The sequence below is a fragment of the Eulemur rufifrons genome, chromosome 1 (assembly GCF_041146395.1).
Source record: "Eulemur rufifrons isolate Redbay chromosome 1, OSU_ERuf_1, whole genome shotgun sequence".
Lineage (NCBI taxonomy): Eukaryota > Metazoa > Chordata > Mammalia > Primates > Lemuridae > Eulemur > Eulemur rufifrons.
In genome coordinates, this window is record NC_090983.1 from 41,736,374 (window position 1) to 41,753,153 (window position 16,780).

The 16,780-nt window shown below is 37.5% G+C and overlaps 1 protein-coding gene and 1 pseudogene across 29 annotated transcripts in view; both read right to left on the reverse strand.

Moving 5' to 3' along the window:
- LOC138387326 (SIN3-HDAC complex-associated factor pseudogene) overlaps positions 1-1,329 on the reverse strand; it is a 43,806-nt pseudogene extending 42,477 nt beyond the window's left edge.
- Positions 1-1,880, reverse strand: part of GULP1 (GULP PTB domain containing engulfment adaptor 1) — a 254,223-nt gene extending 252,343 nt beyond the window's left edge. For 13 of the 29 annotated variants that reach the window (XM_069469748.1, XM_069469809.1, XM_069469800.1 and 10 more), the window contains exon 1: positions 1,591-1,880. The gene's annotated coding sequence lies outside the window, so the exon portion shown is untranslated. Of the gene's footprint in view, positions 1-576; positions 926-1,140 lie in introns of those variants that run through there. The other 16 variants (XM_069469774.1, XM_069469727.1, XM_069469640.1 and 13 more) reach the window with 4 other exon arrangements.
- Between the last annotated feature and the right edge of the window lie 14,900 nt (positions 1,881-16,780).

The following is a 16,780-nucleotide window of genomic DNA, read 5'->3' on the forward strand; positions in this document are numbered from 1 at the left end:
AGCTCAAGGAGACCTTTAATTATGCAGTGGGGCAGTACCATAGCCTGTCTGCTGTTTCCAGCAAGGCTTGTAGTCGCCAGCGACTGCACTCTCCCAACTGGTGGGTTTTCTAGCAAGGCTACTTGCTTATGAAGGGAAGGAGGGAAAGACTGGTAGAGAAAGGGGGCGATTTGCGAATCTGAAAAATTTCCAATTCTCCTCAGAGTTTTCTACTTCCTAACATTCACTCTAACAATTTCTCCTCCTTTAGTACCTAATCACCAATCACCCATTTGGAATTCCAGACGCAAAATTGTCAGTTTCGTGGTCTCTTACTAGTCCCAGAAATGAACAAGCGGAGTCATAACTAGAACACTCTCCAAAACTTTTTATTCTCAAGTGTAGGTGCAACATCTTTTTTAAAAGCAGGCACAAAACAATTTATTAAATCTTTCCTAATTGATTGCATTACACTTTGTCAAACTTGCAGACTGAATTAGTCCGTGTAAATGTCTGATCGCAAATGAAAGTGAGGCGACCTCAGTTGGCAAAAACTACTAGGACCTAGGGAGGGGTACCTTGACTGCCAGCCCTCACTTGGAGTTTGCCCAGCGTACCAAGTGGACCCGTCAAGTCCAACACCAGCTAGGTCTCCCTTACTCTACCTTGGCACGCTAGCTCCAGCTGCAGCGTCCAGCTTCCTGTCCAAGTCCCATTCAACATTGTAAACACATTCCAAGAAAACCAGCCTGCCCAGAGTTCCCTCCCGCACACAGGGAAGTCAGCACAGCAGCCCCAGTAGCCGCACAATAGAGAATCGACTGCTCCGGCTTCTGATGCGTGTAGTGAGTGAGGCCACGCGGAGTGGACCCGGCCGAGCGAGCCTGGCGGCCGGAGCTAGAGCCCCAGGTCTCATCACCCCGCCGCGCCTCGCGCCCTCCAGAAGGAGCTACTTGACCCGCCCAGCCAAAGGGTACCCATGTGGACGCCGCCTCTGAGTTTGGGCCCTCCCAGCTCTGGGCTTTAAAGTATCCTCGCCCGGCCTCGGAGCTTCGCGCCTCCCCGCCCCCATGCCCACATTCTCTGCCCGAGCCAACAAAAGGGAGGATACGCTGGAAGTTCGATCTTGGGTCGCCTCGCTGTGACCCGGCGATGACTTGCCTGCTCAGCCCTGTAGGATCCACTCACTCTCAGCCGGGCTAATCCACCGGCGCCCCACAGCCTCCCTCCAGCTCCTGCCCACCGGCCCCGGCCACCCGGACCAAAGTTACCACAAAAGGCGAAGGAGGCTTCAGGAGCCCGGAGACCGCCGCGTCCCCAGCCTCGTTGGGCTCCCCCCACCCCCTTCATCCCTCCAGCACTGCCATGGCAGGCGTCAACAGGTCTTAGCCTCCTTTCTTGATGGACGACTCCCAGACCCGTTAGCTGTCCTAATTTTTTTGCAACCTGCCGGGCAGCGGCAGCGGCGACGCGCAGCCCCGCGCCCTCCGTCCCCGGCCCCGGTGGCCCCGGCTGACCACCGCCCGCTGCCCCTGAGAGATTACACACTACCTGGAGGGAGGCCGGGCTCACGGCCAGGGAGGACCCAGATAAATCGCGGTGTCTCCGTACCTTGCGGAGTGATGCAGTCCGGTCAGGCTTCGGGCAGGGGCGTGGAGGGCTGCCGGGTCCTCGCAGCCCTGCGATCTCCGCTCCGGCGCAGCCGGGGCGCCGTTTTTGTGGCCGAGAGGGAAAGTTTCTCTACGTCAACGCGGCGCTGGACTCGGGACCCTCCGGCTTTGGTCCCCTCCCTCTTCGTGCTCTCTGCCCCCTCCCTCCTCTTCCTAATCGGCTGAATCCAAAACTGGCGCTGGCGGCTGGGGCTCGGGGCTCGGGACTCCGGGTCGCTCCCGGCTGGGAACGCGGGGCTCCCCCTCTCGGTCAGAAGGAAACTCTGGCCGACTCCGGCTTGCGCACTTCTGGCGGTCTCCTTGGACACTTCCACACGGGACGCCCGTGTTCAAGCTCGCAGACTTTCTTTAATTTCTGATCATGGTTTTCTTTGGGCCCACGGGGCTATCCCGCGTGGGCACGCAGAACCGGAGGTGGGTAGAGGGCGGAATGTGAGAGAAACCGTCTGAAAAAGGACAGGCCATACCTTACCCTGTCCCCAGCCAGGACAGAAGCAGACACAGTCCCCCACCCCACCCCCACCCGCGCCGCGTTTCCTTTTGAACCTCCTCCCTGAGGCACCGGATCAGGACTATTCGCCTTTTCTTATCTCTATGAGTTTCCTAACAATTTTAAAAATACATCTGCGGCTAAATGGGGTGGGTGGGTGGAGTGTCAAAAGAAATACACGAATATGAGTAAAACATGCCTTCTTCACAGCCTCTATCAAGAAAGCCTTGACCTAGTTGTTGCTACTGCGCTCACCGCACCTCTACAGACTTATTTTTTTATTTTTATTTTTTAAAACTCAGACAGAATATCTGCACTTTGTTATATACCTAAAAAAATATGAAAATTTCCTTAATCACCAGATCATACTCATTTGATCCATTCAGATGTTTCCCTTGGAATTCAGGACTTATGTGTAAGGTTCTAGGTAAAACACAGTAAACCATTCCTATTGACCTTGGTAATGCTTTGTGTGGGAAAGGGGGCAAGGAGGAACAGTATTCTCACATAAGAGATTCTTGGAGGATGAGAGGACCTTTGCAGTTCAAAATTTAGTTTACTAAATTTTAGTTCGAATGTGAAAATAGATGGGAAAAGGAAAAAAGCATTTTGCAAGGCTAGCAGTTATAATGTGTTACAATGGCTTAGAATCAGGCGAGATTCCGTTCCAGACTCCATCCTTACTCATTCTGTGCCCTACGATACTCTTCAATTATAACTGCCAACAAGAATTGCATAATCTAACTCAAAGTCACGGTCACATTTACAGGAGTTAAAAGAGAATAGTGTCAGCCACAGAGAAGGTACTCAATAAATCTTTGGTTTTTATATCCCACCGTATTTTACTGTAATTAGGAGATAATGGAAATTTCCCCCAAAACCTTATAATAGAATCCATTTTCTTCTCCCTGATGCTCTTCAATTAAAAAAAAGATACAACTTCACAATTTTTGAAATGGAAACTGTTTAGAAATGTCATTAGCCAGACTTTCTTATTTTAAGTACAATTTAACTAAAGTCTAAGGCCCTTAAGTGACTTTCCCCAAATCTCATGGTTTGGAGGTACTAAAGCTAGGATCAGAAATCAGGCCTCTTGATATTGGAAACAGGGTCTTCTTTCTACTGTTTTCCCCTTTATAACAACAGTCAAGCATGCATTAAAATAATTATATTAATATTAAAAACAGGGTTTGAGCACAGTGGCTCACACCTATATTCCCAGCACTTTGGGAGTCCAAGGCAGGAGAATCCCTTGAGGTCAGGAGTTTGAGACCAGCCTGGACAACATAGCAAGACCCTGTCTCTACAAAAAAATAGAAAAATTAGCCAGACGTGGTGGTACATGCCTGTAGTCCCAGCTACTTGGGAGGCTGATACAAGAGGATCGCTCTAGCCCAGGAATTTGAAGTTACAGTAAGCTAAGTTCAACCCACTGCACTCAAGCATGACTGAGCAAGACTGGGGTCTCAAAAAAAAAAATAATAATAATTAAAAACAAAAGCATTAAAATGAGGACACATGCCAGTTACTTTTTCTGTACATAAACCTTTAAACAATTAATTTATTAACAATCACTAAAAATTAAACAAGTTTATTTAGATGATTACTTCGTATCAATGTGATTATAAAAATAAAACAAATGGTAGCCCAGTACTTAGGAATAAGGAGATTGACAAGATAAACAAATCCATATTTATATACTTAAAGATAGATGTTTTGGGATTTTTTTGAATACAATATTAAAAGATTCTAATATAGAGCTTTAGACTCCCAAGAATACATCAACAAACCACTGACCCTAGTTTTAAAAACACCAGATCAGTCTTCAGTACACTACAGCTCCACTGAACCAATACAGTATCAAAGTATAAATCAAGCTACAGAAATCAAGCATTATAAGCTTCATCATAAGAAGTAATGGAAAATCCCATAGCACCTACTTACTTCTCATTCATTTGCCTCTGATATCATTAAAGAGAAGATATTTTAAACTCTTTCTCACCATACTTAATGTTGACAGTCCCCTGAACTTTTATAAGACTAACTTCCAGATTCTCAGAGATAAGACCCTATATCTTACTTCTGAGTAGGGATTCTCTACTACTCCAGGTTCCTACTCAATTTCCTTCTTTTAAGAGATCTATACTCCCTTTCCATGAGACTTGGAAGATGGTAAAGAGAGAAAAATATTATGGCTACAAAGTACATTTATCATGGATGGATGAATGAGGATGCATGAGCCCTCATAACTGCATTTTCCCAATCATTATACACAGTGCTGAAGATTACTCATTTTTATATTTTTTCCTCCCAAAGTTTAAAGTCTCTGAATTTGCTATTTCTTTGTAATTTTTATTACCTGACTTTTGATATGATCTGCTTTATAAAATGGCTTAGAGGAATAAAAATCTCGAGGGTGTCAGAACGAAGTTTTTAAAAACACTAAATAAAACCAAATAGAACAAGATTTTAAATCAGATTTATAGCATGCCCCAGGAAGTGAAGAAGGGAGATGCCAAAGAAACACATTGCAGAAGCCTGGCAGGGGACTATGATTAGAAAATGCCTAATTCTACTCATCACAAATACTTCAGATTTTCATTTGAAAATTCTCTACATTCATCATAGGTGTATATAGACTCTGACAGATCCTCAGCAGGCTTCCAATAATTTTAAATTAATTTTCTTGCTCAAGGGAGTTTGAAGTTTCTCTTACATGAACTAAGACCACTTTGACTAAGAAAGAAAACTACATGCTTCTGGTTGTTATGTTCAACAATGGCCAAATATCCTTTGAGTTCCTAGGGGAATCTGGGTTCTAAAGTGAATAAGTTACATTTACTTTCAAACTTCCATCATTTTATCTTTCATTTTAAAAGAATCACTTTATTGTTCTCCTGATTAAGAACATAAAACAGGTTGGGGGCATGGTGACTCATGCTTGTAATCCTAGCATTTGGGGAGGTAGGGGCAGGAAGACGGCTTGAGGCCAGGAGTTCAAGACCAGCCAGAGCAAGAGCAAGACCCCATCTCTACAAAATATAGAAAAATTGACTGGGCATAGTGGCATGCACCAGTAGGCCCAGCTACTCTATTCCAGAGGCTGAGGCAGGAGGATCACTTGAGCCCAGGTGTTTGAGGTTGCTGTGAGCTATGGTGACACCACTGCACTCTAGCCCTGCAGACAGAGCAAGACCCTGTCACAAAAAAAAAAAAAAGAAAGAAAGAAAAAAGGGAAAAGAAAGAACACATGCTCATTGCCTTTCTCACTCCCCTCCCCCCCAAAAAAAAGAAAAAAAGGAAGGCAGGAAGAAAAAAGAAAAAATTAGTAGGGCAAGTCTATCATCTGTATTCCCACCACCAAGAGTACCCATTGCTCACGTTTACTCTGTGCACTTCAAGGTTTGTTGAGGTCTCAGAAACTCTCCGATAAATATTATAGAATCCCTTCTTTATATCTGGGTCAGGAATAAATTGAGAATTAAAACAAAAGTTAGAAATGGGAGCTAAAATATTGCCTCTATTATTGACAGGGGTCTGATTTGAATTGGTAAATCTAAAAATAAATAACTGAAATAGTAGCCTCAGTTATGTGGTTCCTGGCCTTTTCCCAACCTAACAGAAGATAGTCCTTTGAAAAAGGAGTCAAATTCTGTTTCCTGAGTACCATTTCAAAGAGAAAGAGAGAGGAGACAGACAGAGAGAGAGAGAGAGAGAGCGAGCGCATGCTGAACCTTACATGCCCAGCAATTTTTCCAAAATTTGTTACTAAGTTTATCCAAGGGCAAGTAAATAAAGACCCAGGAAAAATATTTTAACATGGAAATCAGGAGTAAAGTCATTGCCTAGTAACCTCAACCACTTGACAATTTTTCTTCCCCTTTTTCACATGAAATTATAGTATAATACTACTTTGTAACAGTATAACAGTATATCATGGGCTTTTTTCCCTGTCACTATTTATTAACAATTATTTTGCTATTATAAACAGAAATAAAGTCCATCTGTACACATATTTTTGTATCCCATCTGTACACATATTGTATCTATCCCTTGCCAATTATTTCCTTAGAATAAATATCTAAAAGTAGATTCTCAAGTTAGAGTATAGAGACTTTCTTTATTATTTTGAAAATGACACGATACCCCATCCTTCCCAAATACTTTTATGTGCTTACTAAAAACACAGAAGTTCCCCATAAAGAAGGTAAACCATCAAAACTCAGGAAATTAACATTAATACAGTCTACCATCTAATTCTCAGGCCCTATTCAGGTGTCTCCAATTAATTGATTATGTTCTTTATAGAAACAAGAACTAGTTTGGGATTACATGTTGTATTTAGTTATGATGTCTCTTTGACTTTCATGATGTTGATACTTGTGTGATTTTCTTGCTAGTTATAGTGCAAAATGCACTTTAATTTATCATATTAGATTCAGCTTATGTATTTTTGGTTGGTGAAACATAGAAGTGTAATATTATATATGCTATTTTTAAACCTTTCTTTCTTTTCTTTTCTTTCTTTCTTTTTTTTTAAGATATAGAATTTCCCTCTGTTGCCCAGACTGGAGTCCAGTGGCCCAATCATTGTAATCTTGAACTCCTGGGCTCAACCAAGCCTCTCACCTCAGCTTCCGGAGTTGCTAGGACTACAGGTATGTACCACCACACCTAGTTAATTGTTTTCATCTTTTGTAAAGAGGAGGTCTTGCTATGTTTCCCAGGCTGGTCTTGACCTCCTGGTCTCAAGCAATCCTTTTGTGTCAGCCTCCCCAAGTGCTGGGATTACAGGCGTGAGCCACTACACCTGGCCTTTAAAAAAAATTCTATCAGCTTGTATCCAGTTTTGTTTTGTCAGCCAGGTGTGGTGGAACATAGCTTCTGGAGATCAGATTCTAAATACCACCATTCACTAAAAGGAAATGAATTCCTTGGAGAAATGGCTGATTCTTGGACCAGGGCCAAGAAAATATGAGATGAGCCTTGAATACCGTTTTGTGTCCCAAAGTGAGAAAGTGCTCATAGAATGATAGAGACATGGCAACGAGATACAGAAGTCAACTTGAAAGGATTCCTTCTGGCCAAATCTGGGAAATTTGAGTGTCAAAATAAACCATGGTAGTAATAGATTATATCCATTTGAATAAAATAGGAAACTGTACATCTATACTAATATAGATGTACTGATATCTATACTAATATAAATAAATAAACAAATTGGAAGTTTGATGAGGAATGAAATATTTACATAGTTTCAAAGTACATCCCCACAAAATATGAGCCAATTATGAAGGAAAAGAGATAATATTACAGAGAAGTCTGACAGTCAGGTGAAGATCATCCACTGGACTTTTGTTTCGCTTAGTAGCCCCTCTCAGTAGCCAGAGCCAGGGAATATATGCATGTATATGCCTGCACATATTTGTATCTTTCTGCATATCTGTCTGTCTGTCATCTGTCTTAAAAGCTATGAGTTCATACACTTGCCTCAAATTCCAGTCCAATACTACTTTTTATATATGTAACTCTCTTCTCCTTCAGTAAAAATCTGGTTTCCACTCCCATTATCCTTAATATATTTTCTTAACTAATCAGTGCCCTTGTCTATAACCAATCTCCCATGGCTGTCACAGCCCCAACTCTTGTGTGCCTAGCTTGCTCCTCTGCCAGAACATTGCCATCATATCCGGTTCTGGCTCTAACACTCCATGACAGATAGCCAGCTTCACTCATCCAGGGCTGCAGAACACTGCCAGGCTGCCCTCCGCATGGATTGCTTTTATATCTTGCTTGGGATCCAGCTTGCCATGCCAGGCTACCCCTTCACTGGGGACGCCCTTTTCATCGTACTTGGGCTTCCTCACACATCTCTGGGCCACTACAATCCTCCCACCCTGATACTAGTGCAGGTGCTTATCGCGCTCGGCCCCTTCTAATAGTTTAAATTCATGTTACCAAACCCATTCTGGAAATTTTATAAAATGTACACTCCCTTGAGCAATGTATGAGTGAGTGCCCATTTCTTAAACATGTGATGCTTTTATTTGTTACATATGTTGTCTATGTAGCTTATGAAGGAACTTAGGTACAGATGACCGTGCTAAGAGGCTTCTCAGTGTTTGGCATATCATCATCCCGCAAGTTCTCACAAGGCCCTTTAAGGATTTTATTTAAATATGCATTTTTATCTCTATTTCCTCCCATTCACTGACCCAAGACAAGCACCCACGGTAATGTGTTTAATGGGTACCTTTTTTGTATGTATTCTTGCAAAATATGTATTTTCATAAGCATTTTTAATTTATGTAAATGCTATCATGTAAACTATTCCATCTTGGTTGTTACTTTTTTCCCAAACACTTTTAAATTTTCTAGTAATCTAAGTGAAAAATTAGTGGCTCAATTATTTTAATTTTTATTATATTCATTGTTAATAAAACAAATCAAGTTTTAATAAAGTTCATATGCTTTTATGTTTTCTTTTGTGAACTGGCTATTTATATATTTAGTATAAATTTCTCTTTTTTGTTGATTCATATATTATTCTTTCCCTTATTGATTTTTATGGGTTCTCACATAATAAATATATTAATCTGTAACATTAAAAATGAGTTATTTGTTTATTTTTTACAATGTATAATATATTTTTTTTAATTTCAGAATATTACAGGGGTACAGACATTTTAGTTACATAATTTGCTTTTGTACAGTTTGAGTCAAAGTTATAAATGTGCCACCACCCAGATAGTGTGCACTGTACCCATTAGGTGTGAATTTACCCATCCCCTCCACCCTCTCCCACCTATTTGATTTCCATTGAGTTTTACTTCCATACGTGCACATAAGTGTTGATTGATTAGATTCAATTTAGTATTGAGTACATGTGGTATTTGTTTTTCCATTCTTGAGATACTTCACTTAGAAGAATGGTCTCCAGTTCCATCCAGGTTGTTACAAAAGATACTAGTTCACCATTTTTTATGGGTGAGTAGTACTCTATAATATATATATTCCACATTTGATTAATCTATTCATGTATTGAGGGGCACTTGGATTGTTTCCATATCTTTGCAATCATGAATTGTGATGCTACAAACATTTGAATGCAAGTGTCTTTTTTATAAATTGTCTTTTTTTCCTTTGGGTAAATACCAAGTAGTGAGATTGCTGGATGAAATGGTAAGTCTACTTTTAGTTATTTGAGGAATCTCCCTAGTATTTTCCAGAGAAGTTGTACTAGTGTGCAGTCCCACCAACAGTGTGTAAGTGTTCCTTTCTCTCCACATTCACAGCAGCATCTGTTGTTTGGAGGCTTTTTGATAAGAGCCATTCTCTGGGGACTTAGGTGATATCTCATTGTGGTTTTGATTTGTATTTCCCTGATGATTAGAGACACTGAGCACTTTTTGATATGTTTCTTAGCCATTAGTCTATCGTCATTTGAAAAGTTGCTGTTCATGTCTTTTGCCCATTTTTTTAATGGGGTTGTTTTTTTCTTGCTGATGTATATGAGTTCTTTGTAGACTCTGGTTATCAGGCCTTTATTGGCTATATAGCATGCAAATATTTTCTCCCATTCTGTAGGCTGTCTATTCACTCTATTGATCATCTCCTTGGCTGTACAGAAGCTTTTTAATTCTATCAGGTCTCAATTATTTATTTTTATTGTTGCTGTGATTGCTTTTGGCTAAAATAATTAAATTATTTTGTTATGTTTTCCAAATATGTAGAATTTCTTTAAATGTAGTCTTGTAGGATTTCTGAGTTTTTACAAATTATGCTTGTAAAGACAATTTCACTCAAACTAGTTATCTATATTTTCTTCTAGTATTTTATAATTTTTGCTTTCCAATTTATTTTGGTGTGAAGTCTAAAGATAAGGCTTTTGTTCCCTTTCCCCCCTGGAATAATTACCTAGGTGTCCAGCACCACATATTGAATGATTCATTCTTTACCCAATGATTTTAGAAGTAATCCTTATAAAATGTTAACTGAGACATAAAATAGGTTCTATTCATGCAGAATTTCCAAGTCTGATCAAACAGCATGCAGAATGAAATAAGATTCCTTAAAAATCTGAGTGCAGATTGAAATCCAGCCAAGATCCTTTTCCAGGCAAGGCAGTAAAGCTCACGAGCTTGAAGAAAGAGATGTCTTTTCTAACTACAAAGGCATCTTTAGCTCCTAGTCAAGCACCTGCAGAGCTTCCTTGGAAGGGACTGGGGAAGGGTCTCTAACCTGCGAAACGGCACCATCTGGGCCAGCAATAGTCCTTTCCCATTTATCTGACAGTATATTCCTGCAATAGAACATTGTTAACTACCTCAGTATATCATTGTTTAAAATATTTGCTGGAGCAAGTTCCCCTTCATTATTTCTTTCTTCCTTCAAAAGTTTTATCGCTATTCTCTCAAGTTTATTTTTCCAAATGAACTGTGGATCCATTTGTTAAGTTTCCTTATCATATCTATCTATTCCTACTTTTGACCCCTAAACTCTTTGTTAGAATGGTGTTAAACTTATATATTTACTTGAGTTCATTATTCATTTTTTTCTTCTGATCCTGCAAGAGGATGCTTTTTCATCTTGAAAAGACCTGACTTCTACACTCCTTCAAATTTTATTTTTATCCTTCAATTCATTAAATTATCACTTACTAATCTCCCTGTTATTGCTAAGAGTGAAAGCGCTATTTTCAACAACTGCATAACACAAATAACACTTGAAATGCAGGAGTCCTACTTAATAGCATAAATGAGCAAAAGCACAGATCTTAATCAAGGGCAAAGTTTCTACATCTCGTTGCAGTTCACATGCAATCTAGACCATATTGAGAGAGTAAGTGTCTTATGTGAGGTCCAGCCTTGAGCAAAAGAAAGAACCTCACACCCAGGTTCATGGGAAGGCCTGGCCTAATGTCCTAAGCTGTGCTTTTCTGCCACAGCATTTGCAGGCCTGGAAAGTTTGCTCAAAGCAGTTTTTTTTGCATGAAAAACTGCTGTGTTCAGAAGATATTTTACTCATTTTAAGAATCATGTACTTAAAATACAAAAATAGAACAAACAGAAATTTTATTGCAAATAGAATTATGTTGTTTTTTTCCTTAATAGGGTAGAAACTAAACTATTTAAAATGGTTTTTGGCAAAAGGAAACTTTTTAATTGAAAATTACGATTTGTGGTCTTTAGCTAGAATACTAATGTATTAATTCTCTTCAAAATCTCATATCAGAATTTACTCAGGCCTGAGGATAGGGTCTAACAAGAAAGCAAAGCAAAGCAAGGCACTTGGGTCTGACATAATGTGATTTGGGAAAGTGTCTGCTTTAAAACGTTTTAAAATGTTTGGTTTAGAACGCAATGGGGACATTGGCTCCTATCACAACCTAACAACAAATGACGCTCTCTCACTGGGTATCTTTTTCATAACAGGGGTTAAATAATTCTAATAGTGGCTTTTCTGTAAAAGGCAATCTGCGGCAAGAATTTGCAGAACAGAGACTTGTCCTGCTGGTTCTGCGTCAACAGTGTCTCTGGCTCGCAATCTGAGAATACACACAGATAAAGTGCTATCAGTTCAATGGAAATTGGCTCGTTTTCCAAGGGTGTGACTGCAGAAGACCATTGTCCACTTTTAAAAATGAAACCTTCCAGAAGCAATTTTAAAATTACACAAATCTTTCACATATACAGATAATGTAGGTAAGGATTATCCATTTTCCACATAAAAAGACTTGCTAAAGACTTTTAAACAAACACTACTATGTGTAAATAAAATGTTCTGTTTGAAAATCTGTACAATATACAAGTAAAAACATAATAAATTTTGCACCTGATTAATAAAATTAAATTGCTTTTTTTTTTGGCACTGTGCCATGAGTTCGGGAATGAACTAATGAAATACAAAACAATAGTTGTGTGAATTTATCTTACAAGAAGACAGTTCTCCAAGTTTCAAGAAAGCTTCCACACCTTAAATTTTATTTAATGAATTAAGCTTCAAATATTTCTTACACAAGTGAACTTCAGTCTGTTAATTTTTGAAGGAAGAAAGATAGCATAAAGCTTTAAAGCATGAGCTTGGAAGTCAAAAGTCATGAGTTAGAATGTGTGCTCTGCTGCTTACTGAATGTGAAATCTAGAATAAGTAACTTCCCCTCCTTTAATATTAGTTTCCTCATTTCTGAGACAGAGTTGTTGTCAAGATTAATTGAGTTAATAAATGTAAGGCACTTAGCATAGTCTGGCAAGGAAGTATAAAATAAATGATAGTTTTACAGGGAAACAGGTAAAACTATCAAAACTTTTACATGTTAATGGAAGTTTGCCTTGAAACCAAATCAATGTGGATCCAAATTAAAAAAAAATAATAACTTTGGCTAAAAATTAAACTCTAGGTATAGATTTTTCTTGAAGGAATAAAAAGATATTTTTGTCAAGAAAGAATAATTTTATTTATTCGTATCCTTATTTTTATTTTTTAACAAATCTACAGCATTTATAAAGATACCACCAGTTTTTCTACCACAGTCATTCTTCTATACCAGAATTCCACATAACATTTATGTCTCTTTATTCTCTTCTAATCTGTGACAGTCCTTTGGTCTTTCCTTGTCTTTTATGACTTGACACTTTTGAAGGGCAACAGTTATTTTGTAGAATGTCCCATAAATTGAATTTGTCTACTGTTTTCTCTTGGTTACACTGGGGTCATGAGTTTTTGGGAAAAATACCACAGAGGTAAAGTATCCTTCTTATTGCATCATATTGGCCGTACATGAATTTGACATGCGTTCACACTGGTAATGTTAACTCAGTAAAGGTGGTGTCTCCCGGTTTTCCCCACTATAAAGTTAATATTTTTTCCCTTGTTTATTAATAAGTATTTAGGGGAAGATACTTTGAGACTATGCAAATATCTTGTTTTTCCTTAAAATTTATCCAATAATTTTAACATAAATTGATGGATCTTGCCTATAAGATTTTTCTATTTCCTCTCACAATTTTTGCATTTATTAATTGGAATTCTTTTGTAATAATTCGTTTGTTAAGTGTTTCTTTCCCCTCATCCAGAGTCACTTTTTAATTTAGTTCAAATCTTAAAACAGTGTCTGCTCAAAGAACTAGACTAAGCACGCATCTAAAGAGCAGGAATGAGGGAGATGAGACCTACCCCAGAAGTTCCACCATCGGTCATTCGGCATTCAGTACTGAATACGTCTAATGCCAGGCATTGGGCTAGTGTAGGAGAAATGAGCAGAGAGCTCTTAACAGAGCTCACAGTCTAGTAGAGGGAAACTCAATGTAATAAATAAAGGTTAGGCACTAAAACAGACATATATTTCTTCATGTTGAGGGCAGGATGTGCTAAGAATTTAGAAATCAGTCATATTGTCAAAATGTGAGCTGAATTTTGAAAAATGGGTTTGCAGCAATCGGACAAGTTGAAGAGAAACATTCATGGCAGAGGGAATGACATGATTAAAGGCTGAGAAGCTTGAAGTAGCAAAATAAATATGAAGAAGTTCAAATAGTTTAGTGCATTGGTGAACACAGGATGAGGGTCTCGAATATTCTTTCATAGGGAATGGGAGCTGCTGAAAGTCTTGTAACAGGATCATTTTGTTTTAGAAAAAGCACTCTCATTACCATTTAGAGAAGATATTGAATGTTTGAGAATGGAAGTAGGAAAAGCCAATTTAAGGGATTTGGGTTCTCTTATTAATAAATTTGATATTATCACGTGTTTAGCTGTTAAATACAAGAGAGTATAAATAAGGCAAACTTTAGAATGATACTATTTATTGTATTAAGAGAATATATCATTCATGGAGTCTTACAGTTTTAATTTATCTCAGTAAGTTTTGAGTCCTGGAAATAAGCTATTAGCATTTTTGAGTACCTTAAAGTCTGCATTAAGATTTCAAATATTTGAAATATAGTCTGAGAACAGTCAATGGCATAATATGATTATGAAAAAAAATCTAGATTTTCCAGCTACTGCTTTTGTCTAGCTATCTTCACAATCTTAAAATGTATATTTTTATAATTTTTGCTAGAAATTAAATCTTTACAGGAAATTAATGAAGCATAGATGTCTCTAGGGATGTATTTAATCTGTATCCCTAAAGTTACATTTATATAGGAATTACCACCTTTTTAATTATTTTTAAGTCCAAATTTAATCCCAGCCATTAAGAAAATTTAAAGTCATGGAAGTGAAGTCAATGGTTGCAGGAATTCCAGAAAACGAAGGTGGGAGAATAAAGAGTAGAGAAATATTCTGGTTATTACTGAACAACATGAAGTCTAGTCTAGACAATATAATATTATCTAAATATTAAAAAGAGTTTAGATTAGATGTCAAAGACCTATTTTCTATACATTTTATAGTTAGTAAGGAGAAATGCATAATTAATGGCAATTTAGACTACACGCTACTTATGACAAACTAGAAATGAGTTGACCTTTGAGTTTATATGCAAAAACATTAAAGATTCCTTGAGTATCAAAAAATACTAACCTGTATAAATATTTTTTAAAAATCCCATGAGAAATTGTATATATTAGTCAGAGTCCTGGAAGAAAACAAATGACTCATTCAAACCAGGTAATTCGAGAAGAGTTTAATAAAAGATTGCTTATAGAGACATGGGCAAGTTTTAAGAAATACAAGTTATCTTCACAGGATAATACTTAGAGAAGCCATTACCGTCTCTAGACCAGAAGAGGCAAAAGGAAGGAAAGAGAATGGCTACTAGAGCCCAGAGAGGATAATTATACGGAAAAGAATGCGAGTAGAAATTGTGAAGGTAATTCTGAAGGTAATGGATCAATTGGATGTAGTTCCTATGAGTCAGTCTTCCGTGGAACAGAGCAGAATAAAGAATGATGGAGAGTAAATCTAGAAGGTTAAATTAAAGATATTCAATGCCTTTTGACTAATATTTTGTAAGATACCAGAGTTGTCTTTATTTAGATTGGGTTTTATTTTTAATGATAGAGGGGTTTTAATCAATATGACTTTTATTGTGTTTGGGACTTTTTATACTTGAAGAAGCATAGGGCTTATTAGCATGTTGAATGTTTTATTATTTTCAGTTAATTTTACAGTTATTGGAAACAGAACATACAAAGAAATCACACACATAGTTGAGGAAGTGTTTGTGTATGTCAAATTGATGTAACGAAAGAATAAAATAAAATAAAATAAAATTCAAAATGAGTATAGTTCATGAGCTTAAAAACTTTAGTTTCCTATTGGGCATTATGAAATCCAATTTGACATTAAAATAAATATGAAAATTCACATGATATATTTAGAAAAATCATTTGCATAGTGCTCAAATACCAGAAATTTCTTAGACGTCTTTAGGCAAAGCATAATGTCTTTTTATGATTCTAACATTTAAAATTTCTTCTTTAAGTGAAGTATATCATGTAGGAATCTGTTTTTTTGTGTGTGTCCATTAGTACAATGCTTGAATTTTCACATGGATAATTGAACAGTATTGTCTTGTCATCTACTTCAAATAATGTTTAAGAGTAGAAGATTACAATTTTAATAAGTCAAGAGTATTATAACTTATTATTTCAACTAGTATGGAAATTTTTTTTTCTTAAAATTCTTAAAGTAAATTATTTTTATAAATTTTGGGTTCTTTTTCAGAATATTTTATTTTGTATCAGTTAAAACATTAGTTTCTGTTAGTCAGACCCTGGTCAAAAGTACCTTACAAATATTATTTTTCTAGTATAACTAGTTTCATTTTTACAGAAGGAAAATAGGTAAATTTACGAGGCCATATATCACTAATAAAATGCAAAGGAAAATTTTAACCTATTTATTTAATTGTTTGGTGAAAGTCTTCAGACTTGACAATTGCATCAAGTAGATCTTTTTTCTGAGCTTTCAATTTTAAAATTGGTTTTTAGTAATATGATAATATTTTTATTTTCTTGACAAAAATGTTTAAACATTGAACTGATGTAATAGTTCCAGTCATAAAAATGATATTAAGCCTCTTATATAATTGGTCTTGACAAGTCTAAAACAAATAATTTGAGATCATGTTTGAGAGAAGTAGCGTAGTGACATAAAACACAACAACAAATGCAGAGGCTGTAGTCAGAATAATGGGATTTGTGTCTTGGCTATGCCCCTCCGGAGCTCTGTGAATCAACTGTACCAGCCCAGCATAACATTTTATGGTATTAAATAAGATATCGTTTTGCATGAGTCCTTATATCCATTGTTCTGGTAGCAATAGTCCCTCTGTCCTCTGCCTGTATACACATACAGGTGCATGCATTCTGACTTTTGAGCCCCTAATTAGGCTTTCAAAAGCCCAAACTGCAAACAGTTGAAAGTGGAAGTACTTTTGATTTCCAAATGACAGGCTTTATGAAAGAGAAAGGTTTCATTTGGAATTTCTAAAGCTGGGTTTTGCATATTGGAAGCAAGGCTGGCAGAACTAATGCCAGGAACCAGACTAGAAAAGAGTAATGATTTAAAATCAATTTTCCTGTTCCAAACAAGCCAACAGACCAACAGAAAAGAGTCTAGTTGGGGAATTCTGGAAATACCAGATAGCTGCCTTGGTTCTGGGATATCAGAAAGGTCTACACCTGCCAGCTTA